Below are 22,341 nucleotides of genomic sequence, written 5' to 3' on the forward strand. Positions count from 1 at the left end.
TGTTGTGGATTATTTTAAACCAGTACTCCATCTTTTGTTCAAATTGTTTTAATTCTCTAATTGCTGAGTGCCTTAAGCTGTACTTCACTCTGACGCTCTAAGAAAATGAAATGACATATACCACAGAAAAAGCCAAAATCAACCAATATACCACATTGCTAAATGCTGTCACATTAATTTAAACTTACAACTATAATTTGTGAGCTAATCAATTAAAAATGCTTTAAATAATAGGGCTACACATCCATGAGCTTTCTCGTCTACTATTCATTTCAAAGATACTGACCTTTAACCTGCCAGTAATCATTTAAATTCTCATCTAGGCTCATTATCCCATAGGAGTGAAACTGTAATTATTAAAAAAAGAAATAGATTTTAAGGAAATCTTCACGGGGTAAGAGGTGGCAATTATTGTCCGTCTGAAGTTTTCTTCAACTAGTTACATCCTAGTGTAATGACGTTAGCAAGAGGCAGAATAGTTGCTGAATTAATGAGATTGGCAGTATTACGGATTTCTTGGTTAGGTAAGTCATGAGACAAATGCAATATAACCCTCCATGCCTGTTCTACAATTAGTGAATTTCAATCTCTAACTCAGAAGAAACTCTTGCAATAGCTTTATTAAGAATGCTTTCATGAAATGGACTGAGTGATTAAAAGATTTAGGGCAATTTTGTACTTTGCTCTTATTCATTATTTTAATCTGAGAGGAATAACAATACAAAATCGATGTAAATGTATTAAGTAAATTATTGTGCATTTGTTTTTTGGGGGTATAATTTTCAATAATTATAAAGCAATTAAAATAGTAAACTTCTGACAAATAGCATGCATATAGTGCGTGAGAGAGAAATGAAATGCTCCAGAGATCTGAAAGGGTTACATCAGTTTAAGACTACACTACAGTTATTTTATGCTTGGATGAGCTTGCAAGTGGGTGTACTGAAACATTTAACTTGCAGATTATGCTGACCATGTGGATGACTCCTTTTCAGTGACATCTGAATTGGTGAAAGAAACTTAGTTACACATGTCGACTGCAAACATTCCACTTTAACATTCAGCATATTGACATTAATAACTAACAAGGGCAGAAGAGATTACAATTAGAATAATAAAACAGCCTTGAAAAAGGCTGTGCTGAGTGTTTCGTATCTCAGTGCACTCCCGTATACTTACATGAAATTGGCCAATTAGTAAACAACTGAAGTATATATCAATCGAGCAAGAGAAGTGAAAGATTGTGGAAAATGGTATACTTCCTGCTGGTCCAGCCTGCCTATCAAGTATTAACTACCTGTAAAGGACAACATTGACAGCCACAATGTGACAAGACTTTGAGCCATGTAATTATCCAGAATCCCACCAGCATCTGTAGTTGAATCTGTAATGCTTTAAAAGATCTTACCAAAGTATTCACATTTTATACCTTCACCAGAATTCAGCTTTATGATTAGATGCCTTTTTTTTTGGCAATTAGAATTGTGTCAGACATGACAGTGATATCCAAAGCACTGTTAATGAATACCGTTTTCCTCCAATCTGAGTTGAATTAAATACTTATAACACGCCAGAATCTAGCAATTGTGTGAGCTAAAAAAACACTTGAATATTGTCAGCTCTCTTTAGCAGAACTATTTCTCACAATCCCTATGTTTCCATTTAAGGAGTTGTTCTAAACGTTGCTTACCTTATAATGCCATCCTTTGCTTAAATTGCTGAACCCAATTAGTACACTTATGAAATGATTGTGTATCATTAGAAATTTAAACATGCATAAAAATATTTTTAGAAGATCATCTACTTAGTGAAAAACAAGACTTTATCTCTGGTTATTTTTCTTTTCACATATCGTAAACTCTGTCCACCAATGTGTTTCTTAAGATATTTATTCTGTAACGACAATCCCTGCTTTATTTGTGATCAAATTACCAATGTATGAATCGTCATAATGTTTTATTTGGGAATTCAGTTCCCTCCTTAAGCAGCATTCCATAGGATTTCTCCAGGAGTATTTCAAAAGGTCATTTACATTTTAATATCCCGTCCAGATTAATTATCTACTTCCAGCCTTGGACATCTTGATAGATTTGCAGTCAGGGAAGGTAGCCACCTGACTTCCTTTGACACCACCTTGTCACAATACAGATTTTGGTGGTCCTCTTGTGTACTGGCAGAGCCTCTCCCCTTGGATCAAGTGACCTGAGTTCAGGTCCCACTGCTGGAGCAGATAAATAATGACATCTCTGAACAAGTGGATTGCAAAAATAGTTTTTTCTTTCAAATCAGATTTTGACAGACGGGAGTATAAATGCAGAGAATTAGGTTGTGCACTTTGGCAGGAAGAATAGAGGAGTTGAGTATTATTTCAATAGAGTGACTGCAGCAAGTGACAAAACAGACATGTTGGTAGTCCTGAATCAGAAAAAGCTAGCATCCAAGTTCCATGGATTTTAGGAAAGGCAACTGGAATATTAGCAATTGTTTAAAAAATAATATCATATAAAAGTCAGTATGATTTACCTAAAACTGTATAAGGCACTAGTCAGACCACAGCTGGAATACTAAGAACCATTTTGGATCTTTTTATCTAAGGAATCATGTACTGGCATTGAAGGGATCCCAGAAAAGGGTCAGTAAACCAGTCCTGGGTTTGGAGGGATTGTCATGGGAAGAGGCTGAGTAGTTCCGCCTGTACTCACTGGAGTTTAGAAAAATGAAAGGCTGTCATATTGAAACATATAAGATTCTTAGAGGAATTTAAAGAGTAGATGCAGAAAGTCTGTTCATCTTTGTGGGAGAGTCTAGGATGACAGAACAGTGATTAAACGGTTGCGTATTTAAGATAGACAAGAAATTTCTTCTAAAGGTTGTGCATCTGTGCAATCCTTTACCAAAGAGGGCTTTTGAGGTTGGGTCACTACGTTTATTTAAAGTCAAAAATCACTCAGCACCGGGTTTTAGTCCAACAGGTTTTTGACCTTGTCCACCTCAATCCAATGCCAGCACATCCACATCAAGTATATTCAAGGCTGAGATACATATGTTTATCAGTATGGGTATAAAGGGTTATGGGGAAAAGGGAGGGAGGTTGATTATCAGATCAACCATGAGCTCATTAAATTGTGGAGTATATATGATGGGCTGAATGGCCTACTTCTGCTCTATGTTATTTGGTTTTAGCATTCTTCATGTTGTTATAAAGACAAAATAATGCCCTAAAATTCATTTGAGTTTGGTGTGCGGAAATGCATGAAATGCCAGCTCTTACCTTTACAAATAATTACCCAATCTTATTTTCACTGGGTAGGATGGCAACAGCCTGGATCAGCTGTTGTGGTGGGCACACGAGGAAGATCTTAAGAGGATGCCTAGTATAAAAAAGCCTGTTTTGCTTGGTTCCTGTTTGGTCTTTGCAATGGTTAAAAACATTCCTCAATGTCACCACTCATTTCCGAACTAGCCACGCAAGTTCCACTAATATTATGAGGAGAAAGTGAGGTCTGCAGATGCTGGAGATCAGAGCTGAAAATGTGTTGCTGGAAAAGCGCAGCAGGTCAGGCAGCATCCAGGGAACAGGAGAATCGACGTTTCGGGCATAAGCCCTTCTTCAGGAATGAGGAAAGTTTGTCCAGCAGGCTAAGATAAAAGGTAGGGGGGAGGGACTTGGGGGAGGGGTGTCGGAAATGTGATAGGTGGAAAGAGGTCAAGGGGAGGGTGATAGGTCTGACTGGGGTGGGGGCGGAGAGGTCAGGAAGAAGATTGCAGGTTAGGAAGGCGGTGCTGAATTCGAGGGATTTGACTGAGACAAGGTGGGGGGAGGGGGAATGAGGAAACTGGTGAAATCCGAGTTCATCCCTTGTGGTTGGAGGGTTCCTAGGCGGAAGATGAGGCGTTCTTCCTCCAGCCGTCGTTTTGTTGTGGTCTGGCGATGGAGGAGTCCAAAGACCTGCATATCCTTGGTGGACTGGGAGGGGGAGTTGAAGTGTTGAGCCACAGGGTGGTTGGGTTGGTTGGTCCGGGTGTCCCAGAGGTGTTCTCTGAAACGCTCCGCAAGTAGCCGGCCTGTCTCCCCAATATAGAGGAGGCCACATCGGGTGCAGAGGATGCAATAGATGATGTGTGTGGAGGTGCAGGTGAATCTGTGGCGGATATGGAAGTTTCCTTTGGGGCCTTGGAGGGAGGTGAGGGGGGAGGTGTGGGCACAAGTCTTGCACCTCCTGCGGTTGCAGGGGAAGGTGCCGGGAGTGGAGGTTGGGTTGGTGGGGGGTGTGGATCTGACGAGGGAGTCACGGAGGGAGTGGTCTTTACGGAATGCTGATAGGGGAGGGGAGGGAAATATATCCTTGGTGGTGGGGTCCGTTTGGAGGTGGTGGAAATGACGGCGGATGATGTGCTGTACATGGAGATTGGTGGGGTGGTAGGTGAGGACCAGTGGGGTTCTGTCCTGGTGGCGGTTGGAAGGGCGGGGCTCAAGGGCGGAGGAGCGGGAAGTGGAAGAGATGCGGTGGAGGGCATCGTCGACCACGTCGGGGGGGAAGTTGCGGTCCTTGAAGAAGGAGGCCATCTGGGTTGTACGTTTTTGGAACTGGTCCTCCTGAGAGCAGATGCGGCGGAGTCGAAGGAATTGGGAGAATGGGATGGCGTTTTTACAGGGGGCAGGGTGGGAGGAGGTGTAGTCCAGGTAGCTGTGGGAGTCGGTCGGTTTGTAGTAGATGTCCGTGTTGATTCGGTCACCTGAGATAGAAATAGAAAGGTCGAGGAAGGGGAGGGAGGAATCTGAGACTGTCCAGGTGAGTTTGAGGTCGGGGTGGAAGGTGTTGGTGAAGTCGATGAACTGTTCAACCTCCCCATGGGAGCACGAGGCGGCGCCGATACAGTCATCGATGTGGCGGAGGAAAAGGTGGGGGGTGGGGCCAGTGTAGTTGCGGAAGATGGACTGTTCCACATATCCTACGAAGAGGCAGGCATAGCTGGGGCCCATGCGGGTGCCCATGGCTACTCCTTTCGTTTGGAGGAAGTGGGAGGATTGGAAAGAGAAGTTGTTAAAGGGTGAGAACCAGTTCAGTCAGTCGAAGGAGGGTGTCAGTGGAAGAGTACTGGTCGGTACGGGGGGAAAGGAAGAAGCGGAGGGCTTTGAGTCCTTCGTGATGGGGGATGGAGGTGTACAGGGACTGGATGTCCATGGTGAAAATAAGGCGTTGGGGACCGGGGAAGCGAAAATCATGGAGAAGATGGAGGGCGTGGGTGGTGTCCCGAACGTAGGTGGGGAGTTCTTGGACTAAGGGGGACAGGACGGTGTCAAGGGATGCGGAGATGAGTTCGGTGGGGCAGGAGCAGGCGGAGACAATTGGTCGGCCGGGGCAGTCAGGTTTGTGGATTTTGGGCAGGAGGTAGAAGCGGGCGGTGCGGGGTTGTGGGACTATGAGATTGGACGCGGTGGATGGGAGATCCCCCGAGGTGAAGAGGTTATGGACTGTCTGGGAGATGATGGTTTGGTGGTGGGGGGTGGGGTCATGGTCAAGGGAGCAGTAGGAGGAGGTATCTGCGAGCTGGCGTTTGGCCTCAGCGGTGTAGAGGTCGGTGCGCCAAACTACTACCACGCCTCCCTTGTCTGCTGGTTTGATAGTGAGGTTGGGATTGCAACGGAGGGAGTGGAGGGCTGCGCGTTCCGAGGTGAGAGGTTGGAGTGGGTGAGAGGAGTGGGAGAGTTCAGGTGGCGGTTAATATCGCGGCGGCAGTTGGCTATAAAGAGGTTGAGGGCAGGTAAGAGGCCAGCACGGGGTGTCCAGGTGGATGGGGTGTGTTGGAGGCGGGAGAAGGGGTCGTCAGAGGGTGGGCAAGAGTCTTGGTTAAAGAAGTAGGCACGGAGGTGAAGGCGGCGAAAGAATTGTTCGATGTCACGCCGCGTGTTGAACTCATTAATCCGAGAGCGTAGGGGAATGAAGGCGAGGCCTCTGCTGAGGACTGATCTTTCGTCCTCAGAGAGGGGTAGGAAAGGGGAGACAGGCCGGCTACTTGCGGAGCGTTTCAGAGTACACCTCTGGGACACCCGGACCAACCAACCCAACCACCCTGTGGCTCAACACTTCAACTCCCCCTCCCAGTCCACCAAGGATATGCAGGTCTTTGGACTCCTCCATCGTCAGACCACAACAAAACGACGGCTGGAGGAAAAACGCCTCATCTTCCGCCTAGGAACCCTCCAACCACAAGGGATGAACTCGGATTTCACCAGTTTCCTCATTCCCCCTCCCCCCACCTTGTCTCAGTCAAATCCATCGAATTCAGCACCGCCTTCCTAACCTGCAATCTTCTTCCTGACCTCTCCGCCCTCACCCCAGTTTGACCTATCACCCTCACCTTGACCTCATTCCACCTATCACATTTCCGACGCCCCTCCCCCAAGTCCCTCCTCCCTACCTTTTATCTTAGCCTGCTGGACAAACTTTCCTCATTCCTGAAGAAGGGCTTATGCCCGAAACGTCGATTCTCCTGTTCCCTGGATGCTGCCTGACCTGCTGCGCTTTTCCAGCAACACATTTTCACCACTAATATTATGCCCAATTCCAAATTTTTATACAACCTCCATGCTAATCCATGACCTGTACTTACTTCCATTGTTCTTTGCAGCTTCATGCCATCCTAGTGGCAATTCATGTCAACCTATGGCCCCACCTGCCATCCTTTGCGAAGCTACCTTCCATGCCAACTTCCCAACTATCTACCATGACATACCTCAGGATCTATGCACTGATGGGGAAAAAAATAATAAATTACTATTAAATAAATTAAGTGTAATGCAGTTTCAATTATATTCATTTAAGACATTTAAGTTTCTCAGCCTCAACAGAACCTTATTTCAAATGCAATTAATAACAGCATTCCAAGTCTGATATCAGAGTCCAAAAACAATTGCAGTAGTCAACTGAACTGTGAAATGGAAGGCACCCCACTATGGTAATACATGTTTGTGAAACCAATCATGTTGCACTAATCCAGAAATGGAAATATTCTTTTGAATATCAGTTTAACCCCCCAGAACATGATTTTCCAAGATTAAAAAGGCTGGAGTTTAAGATGCCTTGATGCTCTTAAAATATCCTTTTGACATCTTGGCATTCTTTGACAGCTTTAAAAGTACTTTGACATCTTGACAGTTCATGAGTTTGTACAGACTTTAAGCGTAAGCTATCTACCTATAACAATCACAAAGAATACGTAGTCACTTCCCAACATATGCCTTACCTCCTCAAATGTGCCCCAGGACCAAATGCAAAGGGGTATGTTACCCCTCCAAAAGAATAGAGCTGAAAATGTGTTGCTGGAAAAGCGCAGCAGGTCAGGCAGCATCCAAGGAGCAGGAGAATCGACATTTCAGGCATTAGCCCTTCTTCAGGAATCTCATGCCCGAAACGTCGATGCTCCTGCTCCTTGGATGCTGCTTGACCTGCTGCGCTTTTCCAGCAACACATTTTCAGCTCTGATCTCCAGCATCTGCAGTCCTCACTTTCTCCTCTCCAAAAGAATACCTTTACTATTCAAATGCATCCACAAGTTGGTCTAATTTGCACACTTCTGGTTTCAGAGACCTATCCTATCCCAATCACACAGGAGTCGAGGCACTTTGATTTAAAGTTGCCTCCATGAACCACAAATGGGCAAATATTAAGCTATTTCTATTCCTACTTCCAAAAGGATTGCTAAGGATGGATCTGAAAACATTGGAAAGCTTGCAGAGGAGATTCACAAAGATGTGAATGCTTACTGTTGTTCCTTGCGCTTTTTTTGGATTTTCCATGCTGTGATGATCATGTCTATAGTCTACCATGGACATAAATATACTGTCCATTTGGAGGAATTCCTGAGCTACTTTGAAAAGGTGATTGAGGAGGATGCTTGCAATGATCTTTCCTGTGCCAAGCAACAGGGAAATGCTTCAGTACCCTAATTGCACTTGTCTTCTATGTAGTCATGATCTCAGTATTGATAAGATCCTGTGTATTTGCTCTTCTTTCTAGATAAGAGATCTGAAATTGTTTAGCCATTTCAGGATTAGATCTCTACTGTGTTTCAGAATTGCATGAAGGATTCCATTTGTTTCAGGAACTTTGTTACTTAAAAATGGCTTTTCCAATTTTTCTATGGACTAGGGTAACACTAAGACTATGCTAGATGGAGTGGTGTGGAATTGAGTTGAGGACGGTAGAGTTCAAGGCAGAGTATCAGTTAAATAGTTCTTCAATATCTTTGTTTCAGCAGGAACTGACAAGATCCCTCTGATTGTTTAGTCCTCTTCATGTTTGGTTCTGAACAGGATAAGCTTTTGGATTGTAGGGCATTTTGACAGCGCTGCAGAAACTATGCAAATCAATCTTGTATCCTGGTAGACATACCAAGGATCTCTTCACAGGTTTGTTATGGTTGACCTAAGAGTCAACCACTGCTGAAAATGTGTTGCTGGAAAAGCGCAGCAGGTCAGGCAGCATCCAAGGAACAGGAGAATTGACGTTTCAGGCATAAGCCCTTCTTCATGCCCTAATTCCTGATCCTTGGGTGCTGCCTGACCTGCTGCGCTTTTCCAGCAACACATTTTCAGCTCTGATCTCCAGCATCTGCAGTCCTCACTTTCTCGTCTAAGAGTCAACCAGGCATTATGGGATACTGTAGCACTTGATAATTGCAGGTTGAGAAGTTGGCAGTGAGGCACTGACTGAAGACTGCTGTGTCTGTGAGATCTTTGGCATTTCACTATTGCCTCTGTTGTCCATGGCCCATGATGATGAACCAGTTATATATTTGACAATTTATCTAATTTGATGTTTCATATCCCAGTGTTTATTTTGGTTCATGTTCATGATTTTTTTCACATGTGGGATGATCATTGCAAGCCTATTATCAAATGGCTTTCACAGTAGGGCCTTGTTTTAATGGCACCCCAAGACAATTGGAGGCCAAGCTCTGCTGTCAGATATTAGCACATTCTGCACATGAACATACATAGATGCTTATGTATTCAGAATGAACTGGGAAAGACTAATGGACTCAGCTCATCAGGGCTTACAGGGAACTTCCTGACCCCCAGTACCTATTTCTAATGAAAATCTGGTCAACAGTCTGGTATAACTCTTATTAGATTAGATTACTTACAGTGTGGAAACAGGTTCTTCGGCCCAACAAGTCCACACTGACCCTCCGAAGAGCAACCCACCCAGACCCATTCCCCTACACCTAATGGGCAATTTAGCATGGACAATTTATTAGATCACACAGTATAGTGCCTGAAACAATGTTGCAATTCTGTCGAAAGTTAATCAGCCCAAGACATTGATTGACTCTGCACAGAAATAAAAGGAAAATATTGCAGATACTGGAAATCTGAAATAAAAACCAAATACTGATGAAACTCAGCATGTCTAGCAGCATCTGTGGAGAGAGAAACAAAGCTAATGTTCCAAATACAATATGACAAATCTTTGCAAACTTTGACATTTCTCCATCATTTTCTATGTTTTTTTCTCTCCAGCCAGCTGAGTATTTCTAACATTTTGTTTTCATTGCAATGGTATTCCTTGAGGAAGGTTCTGTGACATGAATAAACATGCAAAGCATTCAAAGAAATAATTTTGGGTCCTACTGGGAGGAATAGGAATATGAACTAAACAATGCAAACAAACCACAGGGCAAAGAAAAAGAACATTGACAGCTACATTAGGTCTATGCTTGTTCAGATATCTTTTTAGATGATTAGATCTTTTTTTTAAAAAATGCACATGGCAGGTCTTAACTGGCATGAGTGCTGGTGGAGGTTTTGAATAATTTACAAGATTCAGTAAGACAGGAGCTGAAAGGGTTAATTGAAATCATGTGAAAAGCTCTGTCCATGATGACATGAAGGACTGTTCCTCGGAACAGTTAGCCAGTTTTTCAAGTACTGGACTCTAAGATGGTGTTGCAAGGACAATCTCTTAGTTTTCTGTATTTTTAATTGTGGGCTGAAATGGGAAAAGGACTGCTTTAAACACCAAAGCTTGTGGAAGGCATTGCTGAACTTTTTAAAAGCAAATTTCCAGCACACTCTGGTCTGTTCACCATTGAGGTAATTTTAGTTGCTGAAAAACTGATACCAGGGACTGTGAACAAAATGAGACTTAGCTGGCAACAAGGAGCTGATTGTCTGTCTGTGATCATTTATCGATGACAAATGCCACCTACTGTGTGACTGGTTCTGAAGTAGTTGAATAGCTTGTGGGTATGAACAAGATAGCCAGAAGCTTTTGGACCTCTGGAAAGGAAGAGCATGGAACAGTACAGCACAGTACAGGCCCTTCAACCCTCAATGTTGTGCCAGTCTTCTATCCTACCCCAAGATCAGACTATACATCCTTCATTGTACTAGCTTCCATGTACCTATCCAAGAGTCACTTAAATATCTTGAATGTATCTGACCCTACTACCAGTGCATTTCACACACTCACCACTCTGTGTAAAGAACTGACCTCTGACATCTCCCATAAACCTTCCTCTAATTACCTTAAAATTATGCCCCCTCGTGACAGACTTTTCCACCATGGGAAAAAGTCTCTGGCTATTCACTCTATCACTGCCTCTCAACATCTTGTACATCTCTATCAAATCACCTCTCATCCTTCTTCGCTCCAAGCTCCTAGCTCCTTCAACCTTTCGTCATAAGACGTGCCTTCCAGTCCAGGCAACATCCTGATAAATCTCCTCCTTAAAACTCCTTCTCCAAAGCTACCACATCTTTACAATAATGAGGCAACCAGAACCGAATACAATATTTCAAGTGTGGTCTAACCATTAGATGCAGCATAGCCTCGCGGCTCTTAAGTTCATTCCTCCTGCTAATGAAAGCCAACACACCATACACCTTCTTAACAACCCTATCAACTTGGGTAGCAACTTTGAGAGATCTATGGATGTGGACCCCAAGCTTCTGTTCCTCCATACTTTCAAGAATCCTGCCTTTAGCCCTGTATTCTGCATTCAAATTTGACCTGCTAAAGTGAATGACATCACACCTTTGCAGGTTGAACTCCATTTGCTACTTATTGCGCCGGTTCTGCATCCTATCAATGTCTCGTTGCAACCTGCAACAGCCCTCCACACTATCCAACTCCACCAACCTTTGTATCATCGATAAACTTACTAATCCAACCTTCCACTTTTTCTTTCAAGTCATTTATAAAAATCACAAAGAGCAGAGGTCCCAGAACTGATCCCTGAGAAGTGGTCACCAAGATCCAGGCTGAATGCCTTCTTTCTGAATGACCCTGGGGTGGTGGGGTGTGTGTGGGGGTGGGGGTGGCAGTGGGGTGGGGGAGTGGGAGGGGGTGGGGGGTGGGAAAGGGGGTGAGGGGGGGGAAGCTGCTGTCATTGTCCCTGGCATAAAAGATCCCTAAAGCCAATTTATTTTATCTCACCTGGAAAAGAGAGAGATCGCTGAAAAACATGTCTGGGCAAGCAAAAAGGGTCATCTGAGTGAACCTTCTGGACAGGACCATTGAACTGCTTTCCCAACTTTTCCTCCACCCATAACACCAGGAGTTTCTTTTTGTATGCATGTGCAGGGGGAGTTTGATAAGAGTATGGTCGAGTGATCATGGGCCCCGAATTGGACATTCTACATTGACCCACAGCCAGAGAAATCGGGTCTGGAAAAAAAATTGGCCAAACTAAATTAAATAGCAGCTAATGACTATCCTGACCTGTAAGAAACATCTTCGTGGAAGAGAGCCAGCCTTAGGTCAGACAGAAAGGAGATTCTAACAGCCCTGTGGATCATTATGGATCATATATTTTCTTAGATGGATAAAGCCAGCTAGAGAGTAAATGCTGTAGGAATTTGTGAAATGCTCACACAGTGCTTTTAATATGCAATGTATTGTTTATAAAATCAACTTGAATTGCAAGCTGATTTCTTTGTCCCTTTACCTTGCCTCACAATGAGCACTTGTCCAAAGCATGGACAAGAAGTTCGAGTTGTAACGAGTAGAGCTATATGGCTATGGTTTGTAATTGTTTATCTGTAGCTAAAATCTATTTATTTGTAATAAGTACAATATTGTTTGTACTTATTAACAGGCAACATATGAAAACCCAGTCTGTCATTTCTGTTAACCTAGGTGAAAAAACACACATTGGGGAAATTTGCAATGTTTTATAAAATAATTAACTTTTATAATGACCCTGAAAATAGTGGAGTTGCTTTCCACTGTGAGTTGTGATATTGTTCTAGAGTGAAGTTTAATATCGCTAAATTGTGTTGCTTACTTACTCTTACATCTAGCGTAAGGTTAGCTTTTGTAACAGAGAAGCAATGTAACTAGTTACTAATGTCATGGACCAGACCAAACTACCTCCAACTGTTCAGAAGATACTCGAGACCCTAACTTTTTCTTCTATCAAAGGTAAATTTAAGGGGTTATGTTCCAGTTGCAATTTGATTGATCAAACTAGCGGTTTTAAAGCAAAACACACTTCATTCATTTAACATAGTTAAAATACAAAGAAAAAAAAAGGAATTGACTTAGCTATAAATCTACTGAAATGCTTTAAAAAATAGAATTGGTAACTACTACTTAGTAACTGTTCTAATACAGTAACATCCCATAAACACATCCTTGGCAAAAGGTAAATTCAATTAAATAGATTGTCTCACATGTAATTCTTGAAGCCCAGGGGACAAACATGAAGAGAAAACGCAGAGTGTGTGGCAGGGAGAGATGTACTGCAGCAACAGACCCAGTAACAACTGCCACTGTTGAAAACTAAACAACTAAAAATCCTGATTCTATGAGAGCTTGACTACACCCATTGGACTGCTTCTATTGTTCCAACGTAAAAACTCCAAGGCCTCTCAAGTTGTTTATTCTAGTGGTTGTGTGGAAACTGCTCATCACCTCTGCCTTAAAATTTCATTATTTTTTAAAAAAAGGACAGAATACACCTCACACTAAATAATATCATAGAATCCCTATAACAGTATGGAAGTAGGTCATTTGGTCCATCAAGTCCACACTAATCCTCTGAAGAGCATACAACCCAGACCCACCCCATCCTTGTAACCTTGCATTTCCCATGGCTAATATATCTTGTCCTGCTGAAGGGTTGAGCCTGAAATGTTGACTCTCTTGCTCCTCAGATGCTGCCTGATCTGCTGTGCTTTTCCCAGCATCAAACTTTATCAACTCTGACTTCTTCAGCATCTGCAGTCCTCACTACCTCCTAATATAACTAGCTTGCACATCCCCAGACATTATGAGCAATTTGGCATGGCCAATCCACCTAACCTGCACATCTTTGGACTGTGAGAGGAAACTGAGCACCCAGAGGAAATCCACGGTAAGAATGTACAAACTCCACACAGACAGTCGCCCGATGGTACAATCTAACCTGGGTCTCTGGTGCTGTGAGGCAGCAGTGTTAACCATTGAACCACCATGTAGCCCATATAGCAAACATATTCTGTTCAACAAGACCAAGCCTTGCTTCTGCTGAAAACAGTTTCCTTATTTGGCATCAGAAACTTAAAGTAACATCAATAAGCAAAGTTTGTAGCAATGAACCAATGAAAAGCATCTTGGATGGTTCCAAAGGACATGAGTACAACACATACCAATATACAACAGCAATCACCTCTCTTCCCCCAGCAGATATTAAGACACTTTTCCTCTTGAGTCACTGGAGTTGACGTGTTTGATTCTTTACTAAAATGAAGTCCTTCCAGATTGGATGCTTTCCTTGTTATTGATCTGATTCATGACATTAATGATGAGGAGTCACCCAGATCTGCTCTAATGAATGTGATCAGCCTGACAACTAACACTTAGCTGTCTAGTCCTGGGATGCAAACTGCAAACAACTGTTATACTGTGAACATAAAGAAATGGAACATTAATTTTGAACAAAAAATGGTGCAGTAGCAGCTCGAGGTCCTGACTCCCTAATTCCACTACCTTTTTAAAATGTTTTGCTAAATCCAGTTTGGTGATGTTTTAAAAATTTTAAGGTGTACAAATTTAAATTGATTGTAATGCACAGCTGTTGAGGGAAGTGTGTTTCTCTTGCTTTTACACCAGAGTGGGAGCCAGTCTCTGTGGGAGTGTTAGCTTCCACTGTTACCATGGAGATCCACAAAGGCAGCAAATAGGCAGTATCAACTTTCAACATTTACATTATATTAAGCACTGTTCAGGAATGCATTTTTCTTTGGATTTACTGTCAGTCCCTCGCACCTGAAATTGTCAATGCTACGGACAGTGGCCAGCACAGTCAGATGCAGACATCTAAATACACATGCATATCTTTACGTAAAACTACCTTAGCCCTAATTACCTGCTCCCAGATCAGACATTTTCCTCATTTGATTTTGATTCGCATAAATTATTTTATCCATTTGGATGGATGCAGAAATTCCATGATTTGTATAAGTCATTTCACTTTGGAGACACACTTGATTTAAAATTCTTCTTGTGAGAATTTTTTTCATGATTTGCAGGGTTGAATATTTTCAATAAATTGCAAAATCTAATTCTGATTTCTGCCAAATACATGTGACTGATATTCTGCAGTAAGCATAATGATTGAATAATCACAAAGGAATGTTGAAAATACAGATCACTAATAATAACCAGCAGCACACTGCAAGTAAAACATTTTTATTCCCCTGAGCAATATCAGTTGGCAAATCAATATCACAGATCAAGTCAGCTCTGTAGAGTAGACAACTGAAGTTAGAATCAAGAATTCATACACTTGCTTTCTTTTACATAATGCTGCTGGTAACTAGGAGACAATTCCAAGCTGTGCTGTTATTTCGGGTTCAGATAATGCTTAAAGAATGCTTAGACTTCTCTGCTTGTAAAATCACTTCACCATTTTATGTGGATCCACCAGTTGTCAAATGCTAACACTTGATAATTCTCCAATATGTTGGAATTGCTATTATAAATGTTCAACGGCCACCGCTGTTCAAATTTTTTTTCACAAAACTCATTACAATCACGACATTAAAAGTAAGAGAAATAATTGGCTGCTATTTCTGCTCTTAACATAATCCTATAGATGTTTCTTATTAACCCTTTGAGGACAGAATTTGCATATGTAGACTATGCATGAATTTTCAGTTTTGTAAAATCTTTAATATCTTAAATACAATTCAAACTGCGATATTTATTTGGCATTCCCTGTGAATAGGGTAATATATTCTGATCATAATTGCACTCTTTTATAAAGTTTGCACATGATTTAACTGACAGTTTTTACATTCGGCTATAGAAAAGTCATCATGTTCAATTATATAACAGACTAAGCACTTTGGCTTGCTGTTATGCAAAAAGGAAGACTACTGCATAAAACTGCATTGCAATTATGTTAATAAGGTTCATCAGCATGAGGTCAGTTGTTGGCAATAGAAGAAGAAAAATCCTTGAGTCTTTGGCAAGCAAAACCTTGTTTGATCTTCATAGTATGGACTCTAGGCTGAATTGTACACTTTTTGGTTAAGTCCAGGTTTATGTCTTTTGGTGGCTGTCTTGCTGGAAGGCTTAACGTGTTCTTTCGTATCTTATCAACCTCACCTCATTAACTATTGTGCACCAATGATGTACTTCCCATCCAATTCTGCCACCATCTTACCACATGTTGTTCTGAGAACAATTCTCCATTTGGCAGATATCACAGAATTCAGTGGCATCTCTTTCTGCCATTTTTAAAAGGCTGCTGCGCACCCAGATGAGCGTTTGTGTTATGAAGCTGCTATGCCCAGTCAAAGACGCTTGCAGATGTCAGAAGGGGAGAAGATGGTGCCACAATCTTCCAACAGGGGTGTGGATGTACTGGTCAAGGGTGTGGTTTGAAGGAGAGGGACTGCCGCCTTGAGCACTGCCATGGCAACCTGGTCTGAGACGGTCATTGGTCAGTGCCATCAGGTGTGAAAGAATGGCTAGCAGTACTGTAGGAAGATCAATAACTTCTGCTGTGTCAGGGTAAGTGCTACATTCTTTTATCTACTGCCTCATCCTTACTGTTTCTCTGATCTCGGCACCAATTCCTATCAAGTCTTGTACTCTGCCACTCTTGCAACATCTTCCCTCATTTGCTCTCACCCCCACCAACCACCCACACCACTAACTAGCCTTGCTTTCCCTCTGTGCTGCAGACTCACTCTAACAGATCACATTAAGACCTTTCCACCATCTGCACCAGCGCTAATAGCTGTTCCACACAGCCACCCCGCCCCCCCACCCCTTCTCTTTCCTGTCTTTCTCTCATTACTGGAGAAGACAGCCCCTAATAGGACAGAGAGAACCCATATGAGTTTGGCTCCTTAGTCCGTGCTAAAGAGAGAATCCTGGCCCTTGCAAGAAAAGATCAGATCTGCTTCTGTAGGGATGCAGAAACATTTATATCCTGCCAACTGAGTAGGTATCAACTTTTATTCCACTGCAACTCTCACAGTAACCTCGCTGTTAGTCCCATTCTTTGCACACCATATCTAACCATTAGCTACACCATCTCTTTCGTATCTTGCAGAAACTGCCAACATGTCCACCACCTCCACAGTGAAACAGCTGCCTGCCCCTGAAGCCACTAACTTGATCATTGAGAGAAAGATCATTGAAGCCCCAGTGAAAGCATCAACAAGACTGTCTGCTGCACCCTCGCAGCTGAGATACTGACACCTCAGTGGGAATGTTAGGCTAACAAAGGGTGGGAGCGTTTTGGTCAAGCTGGCACTCTGAGGACTCTTGGAGACCAGGGACCTGCTCAGTCCCAGGCAGGAGAGACCCAGTGGTGTTGGTAATCAGGGACTTAGTCCAATGCATAAAGAGAAACAGGAATAGCAGGCAGGGATATGGGACACAATGGCCCACATTGCTCAGAAGTTGAAGCAGTGCAGTGAGCCATACCATTCTCTGGCTGCCTCCATGGACAAATTGGCACTGTCATGGAAAGCACGAGGTCTACTCAAGTGGTGCATGTTCTGTACTCCTCTGCAGCAACCACTGGTCCTCAGGACTGAAGGCATGGCGATAGAGCAACAGCAAACCGGTGTACACTCCAGGTGCTCCTTTCTCTCAGGGAGACAGGATGGTGTGAGGAAACATCCAGCTAGAGGAGGACCTACACACAGCCCCTTTAGCGGTCTCTATTCAGGGCATTCCAGAGGGGGCTGGGCCCTTTGTCTCCACTCTACCTGGTCTCCTCTGAAATTTGGAAGTTTACACCGTGGCAGGTCAACTTGCATCTGCTAACAGAACCTTTAATAGGATTGGCCTGTCCAGACACAAGCACCCCTGGGCTTTCCCCATCAATCTTCCAAAGCCAACAGGCACTATTTGCAAGCAGGCTCCCAGCAGAACCTGCAAGCACACTAGCATGTAGTGGGGGAGAGAGACAAAGATAACTTATTGAGGGCTCGTTAGTGGCACAAGTCACAATGAACTGTACAGTATTAGGCACTTTTTGTTTTGCAATAGCACTGTTTTCACCTTGCATCTGGTTGTTCTTTTGCATCTGTCTTTTTGAAGGTCATTGTTCCAGCTTGTGTCATAACTGCAAGACCACCCATGACACACCTTGGATGGAAGTCTGTTGTGACACTCTCTTCTTCAGCGTTTGGAAATAAGAGGAACAAGATATACAGTGGAAATTAGTTTTGCTGACCTCTTTAACCTTTGTCCTATAACATTCCTATTCTCCCCTGGCCCCTGTGTCCAGCGGTATTAGTGTGAATGAGTTAGTCAGCGGTCTGGTGCACCAAGATATGGAATAAACTAAGTGTGATGCATTGGGATTGCCTAGAAGTAGGAACCCTGCAGCTCTGTGTCCTATACAGTGTATGGGCTGAAAATGTGTTGCTGGAAAAGCGCAGCAGGTCAGGCAGCATCCAGGGAACAGGAGAATCGACGTTTCGGGCATAAGCCCTTCTTCAGGAATCTGCATCTATTTCTGCAGACCTCACTTTCTCCTATACAGTGTATGGGTCAATGGGCAGTGTTTTCCCCTTTAAAAGCTCTAGCATTGTTGAGTCCTGCAGCTTTCACCCTGATGAATTGAGACCGCTTATCCTGTCCACTCATTGATTTTCAAAAAACTGGAAGATGATAGTGAGCTCTTCTCAGCCAATGGCTTCTAGACTCTCCCTCTCCACGTTGCTGATGCCTCAAACATCCACCCAAGCTGTGTACATGAGCCTATGCCAGCCCTCAACATCCGACACACACCCCTTCCCCAACATAATGTCCACCCTAATCCCCTGGCATAAGAGTTGACCATGCCAAGTATGGTAATAGACTGCACGCTCTCATTCTACTTTCATACAAAATACCAGGGGCATCCTGATGATAGAGGCAGCCTCCTACCCACACGACCCTTCCCATTCATGCTTTGACGTATTTTTCCCCCCACTCGCCCTAACTCCTAAACACTGCTGCTTCTCTTTTATTCATCTGCACAGCCTGCTGTCCCCAGTCTCCAAGAACAATTTGCTGATTCTCTTTCCTGTAGCAGTCACCCACAACCCCCTTTCCTATTTACTTCTGTGGATGGACCCAATGGACTGGTTGTGGCCCACGCTGAGTCACCTAACTGGACCTCTAGGGCAAGATGTCCTCTGACTTCTGATCCATGGCATATATCTTAACAAACACATTCTAGATGATGCTGCTATGGACCCACAAGACTGACCGTGACTCACTCCTCACACTGCAGATGCATGGACCCAATGATCAAGAACACCCTGAGTGGACAACTTACTGCGGCCAAGCCCCTGAACTGGTGTTGGAGGGTGCTGTTGACTTGGTGTGCCAGGACACCTAGACTGGCAGGTGCCCTCATGGGCAGAGTGAAGACTAGTCCCCCAAAACTATGGAACATGGCGTGCTTGCTGTAAGTGCTGTGTGTTTGCTGCATAAGTTGCTGGCACAAGGTGCAGTGTGAGATTGACATAGCACACTGCTGTACAGCAAAATGCCAAACCCCCCTTACTGAGAACTACTGACCAGCAAGACATATTGCCTGGTTATTTGACTTTGCCAATTGGCACAGCACAGCAAGGCAAAGCATGGATAATGTGTGCATGCAGGCAGGTTCTAAGAGACCAAGCGAGCAACCTTGAGATGCAGCTGGTCAAACCATTCAAATGGATCCCCCTCTGCAGTTTTTCAATGTCAGCTTCTGGTATGCCCTGAAATTCATGCCTATGCTTCGGGAAGGCCCCACCCATGTATTGGAGAGATACCATAATGGTGGTGTGGGGTAGGATGCCAGTATTCCTGGACGAAGGATGTGTGCAACTGGTCCCCATGGATCATGCCCTGAGATGCTGCTTTGTCATAAGCAACTTGGAGGTCTTTGGAAGCAAGCAATGAGCTGAAATCACCAGGAACCCCGCTCTGAATTCCATGCTGCGTTTTCTCAGTATTTAGTTTGCTTGATCTTTAATCAGAGAGCTGAATATTTAATGAGATGAGCTTACCCTCAACAAGGCCTGACAAACAATAACCCCCCCCACCTTTTAATTGGCAACTTGCTGCTGCCAAGTGAGAAACTTGTCGTACCACTTATGAAAAGCACAGAAGACGGAGAGATCAACCTCATTGGAATTTTCATCTGAATATGCTACAAAGCCGAACAGTTTAGTAATAACCTTTTAAAATTTGATCTGTTGCCCAGGTATATGTGTAAAATCAATGCATTCTGCTGACACATCTGTTATGTTATGGAAAAACACACGTTGCTAATTTCCTTAGTAATTATTTGAATATTGGAACAGGAGCTTCAATGGGTCATTTTGATTCTATTGTCACTATTGTCATTGTAGCCAGCTACGCCTGGATTCAATATAGATACAGGATCATGAGTCTTTGCTATGACTACTTTGATGTGACTACCTGGGTGAGTGCAGGATATGTTTTCTTTTCTCTCCATCTTTGTCACTGTTCTGTCTTTAAGATGCTGCCTAATGGTCAAATTGTCACAAGTCAAACAGATCAGATCTAAGCTCTGCCATCCTGCCACATCCAATTGAGAATCGTGGTAGACAATTAAACAACTCACAAGAGGAGGAGGTTGCACAAACCTCTCCATCCTCAATGACTGAGCCCAACAAAATCAGTGCAAAAGATAAGGCTGAAGCATTCTCAGTAATCTACAGCCAGAAGTGCTAAGTGGATGATCCATCTTGCCCTCCTCCAGTGGTCCCCAGCATCACAGATACCACTCTCCAGCCAATTCAATTCACTCCACATGATATCAAGAAATAGATGGAGGCACTTGATGGTGCAGAGGCTATGACCCCTGACAGCATTCTGGCAATAGTACTGAAGACTAGTGCTGCAGAACATGCCGCTCCCCTAACCAATCTGTTCCAGTACAGTTACAACTTCTAATGTGGAAAATTGACCAGGTATGTTCCGTACACAAAATGCATGATAAATCCATCCCAGCCAATTACCCCATCAATCTCCTCTCGATGATCAGAAATTGATGGAAAGTGTTGTCAGCAGTGTTATCAAGCAGCATCTACTCAGTAATAACCTGCTCAGTGACACCCAGTTTGGTTCTGCCAGACCATTCAGTTCCTGACATTATTACAGCCATGGTTCAAACATGGCCAAAAGAGCTGAATTTCAGATGTGAGATGTGAGTGACAGCCCTCAACATCAAGGCTGTATTCGAGTGAGTCCATCAAGGAACACTAGCAAAATTGGAATCAATGGATAAAAGGGGTAAACTATCTGCTGGTTAGAGTCAAACCTGGCACATCGGAAGATGTTTGTGGTTGTTGGAGATCAGTTATCTCAGCTCTAGGACATCTCTGCAGGTACTCCTCAGGGTAGTGTTTTTCATCTACTTTATCAATGACCTCCCCTCTATCATAAAGTCAGAAGTGGGAATGTTTGCAGATACTTTTGGATACTGAAGTATTCTATGTGCAAATGCAACAAGATCTGGATAATATCCAGGCAAGTGGCAAGAAACATTTGTTCCACAAAAATGTCAGGCAATGACCATCTCCAATCAGACTCAATCTAACCACCACTTCTTGATACTGAATGGTGTTATCATCACTGGATTCCCCACTATCAACATCATTGGGCTTACCAACGACTAGAACTCAACTGAACACACCATATAAACATAGTGGCTACAACAGCAGGTCAGAGGCTAGGAAAGTAACTCAACACCCTGACTCCTCATCAACAAGGCACAGGATAGTGTGACGGAATACTCTCCACTTACCTGGATGGGTACAGCTCCAAAAACACTCAAGAGGCCTTGACACCATCCAGGACAAACAACATGCTTGATTAGTACTACATCTACAAACATCCACTCCCTCCACCAATGACGCTCAGCAGCAGCACTTTGTACAATCCACAAGATGCACTGCAGAGATTCATCAAAGATCCTTAACATCTTACAAACACGTAACTCTTCCATCTGGAAGGACAAGGGCAGCAGATACATGGAAACATCACCTGCAAGTTCCCCTCCAAGCCACTCACCATCCTGACTTGGAAATATATCGCCGTTCCTTTACTGTTGCTGTGTCAAAATCCTTCAGTTCCCTCCTGAAGGTCATTCTGAGTCAACCCACAGTAAGTGAACTGCAGCAGTTCCAGAAGGCAGCTTGCCACTACATTCACAACGGCAACTAATGATGAGCAATAAAAGTACTGGCCAGCCAACAACATCCATGTTCCACGAATGAATAAAAAAAACTTCCCCATTATCAATATCATTGTTACTGGGATTCTGGGAGAATTTCAGAGCATATTTTGAAGTACTTTGGTCATTTGAGAGAAAAGACTCTGGCAGAGGAGATGATTTTCGACAATCTGGTCACAGTTTCCAGGCCACTGAAGCTAATTTTACCTTCATATGATCGTGTGAAATGTGTGACAGTGAATAAGTAGTCTATTGTCCATGTTATATCAACGATTTGAAAGGAAATAAAAAAACTGAGTGTTGGAAAGCAAGATGTGAATTCGCCATAATCACGTGTTACAAAGAGTCAAGATCTGCCTCCATTGGCTTTGACCATCAAATTAATCCCTGTATATTGCTGAATAATGGACAGTACAAACTTACTAGCACAGACATCAGAGCAGAAAAGCATTTGAAAATAAAAAAGCTCTCCCTGTCTGATCACGTCCTTCAGATGCCCAACAAAGCATCTGCTTCAGACAAAACTCATCCGGGAACCTAAAGGGGAAAAAGACACTGACAACAAACTGCAGCTGGCTCAGTGACATAAGCTAAGATTTGAAGAGCACCAACATGACACTAGAGGAGGCAAGAGTACTGACC

At 43.3% G+C, this 22,341-nt stretch overlaps 1 long non-coding RNA gene across 1 annotated transcript in view; it reads right to left on the bottom strand.

Moving 5' to 3' along the window:
• The window catches only part of LOC148147653 (uncharacterized), a 61,196-nt gene that overhangs the window by 33,280 nt on the left and 5,575 nt on the right, over positions 1–22,341 (bottom strand). The gene's annotated exons all lie outside the window — the stretch shown is intronic.

This window comes from Chiloscyllium plagiosum, unplaced genomic scaffold, assembly GCF_037043375.1.
Source record: "Chiloscyllium plagiosum isolate Xiang-an unplaced genomic scaffold, Cpla_swu_hap1 HiC_scaffold_15, whole genome shotgun sequence".
Classification (NCBI taxonomy): Eukaryota; Metazoa; Chordata; class Chondrichthyes; order Orectolobiformes; family Hemiscylliidae; genus Chiloscyllium; species Chiloscyllium plagiosum.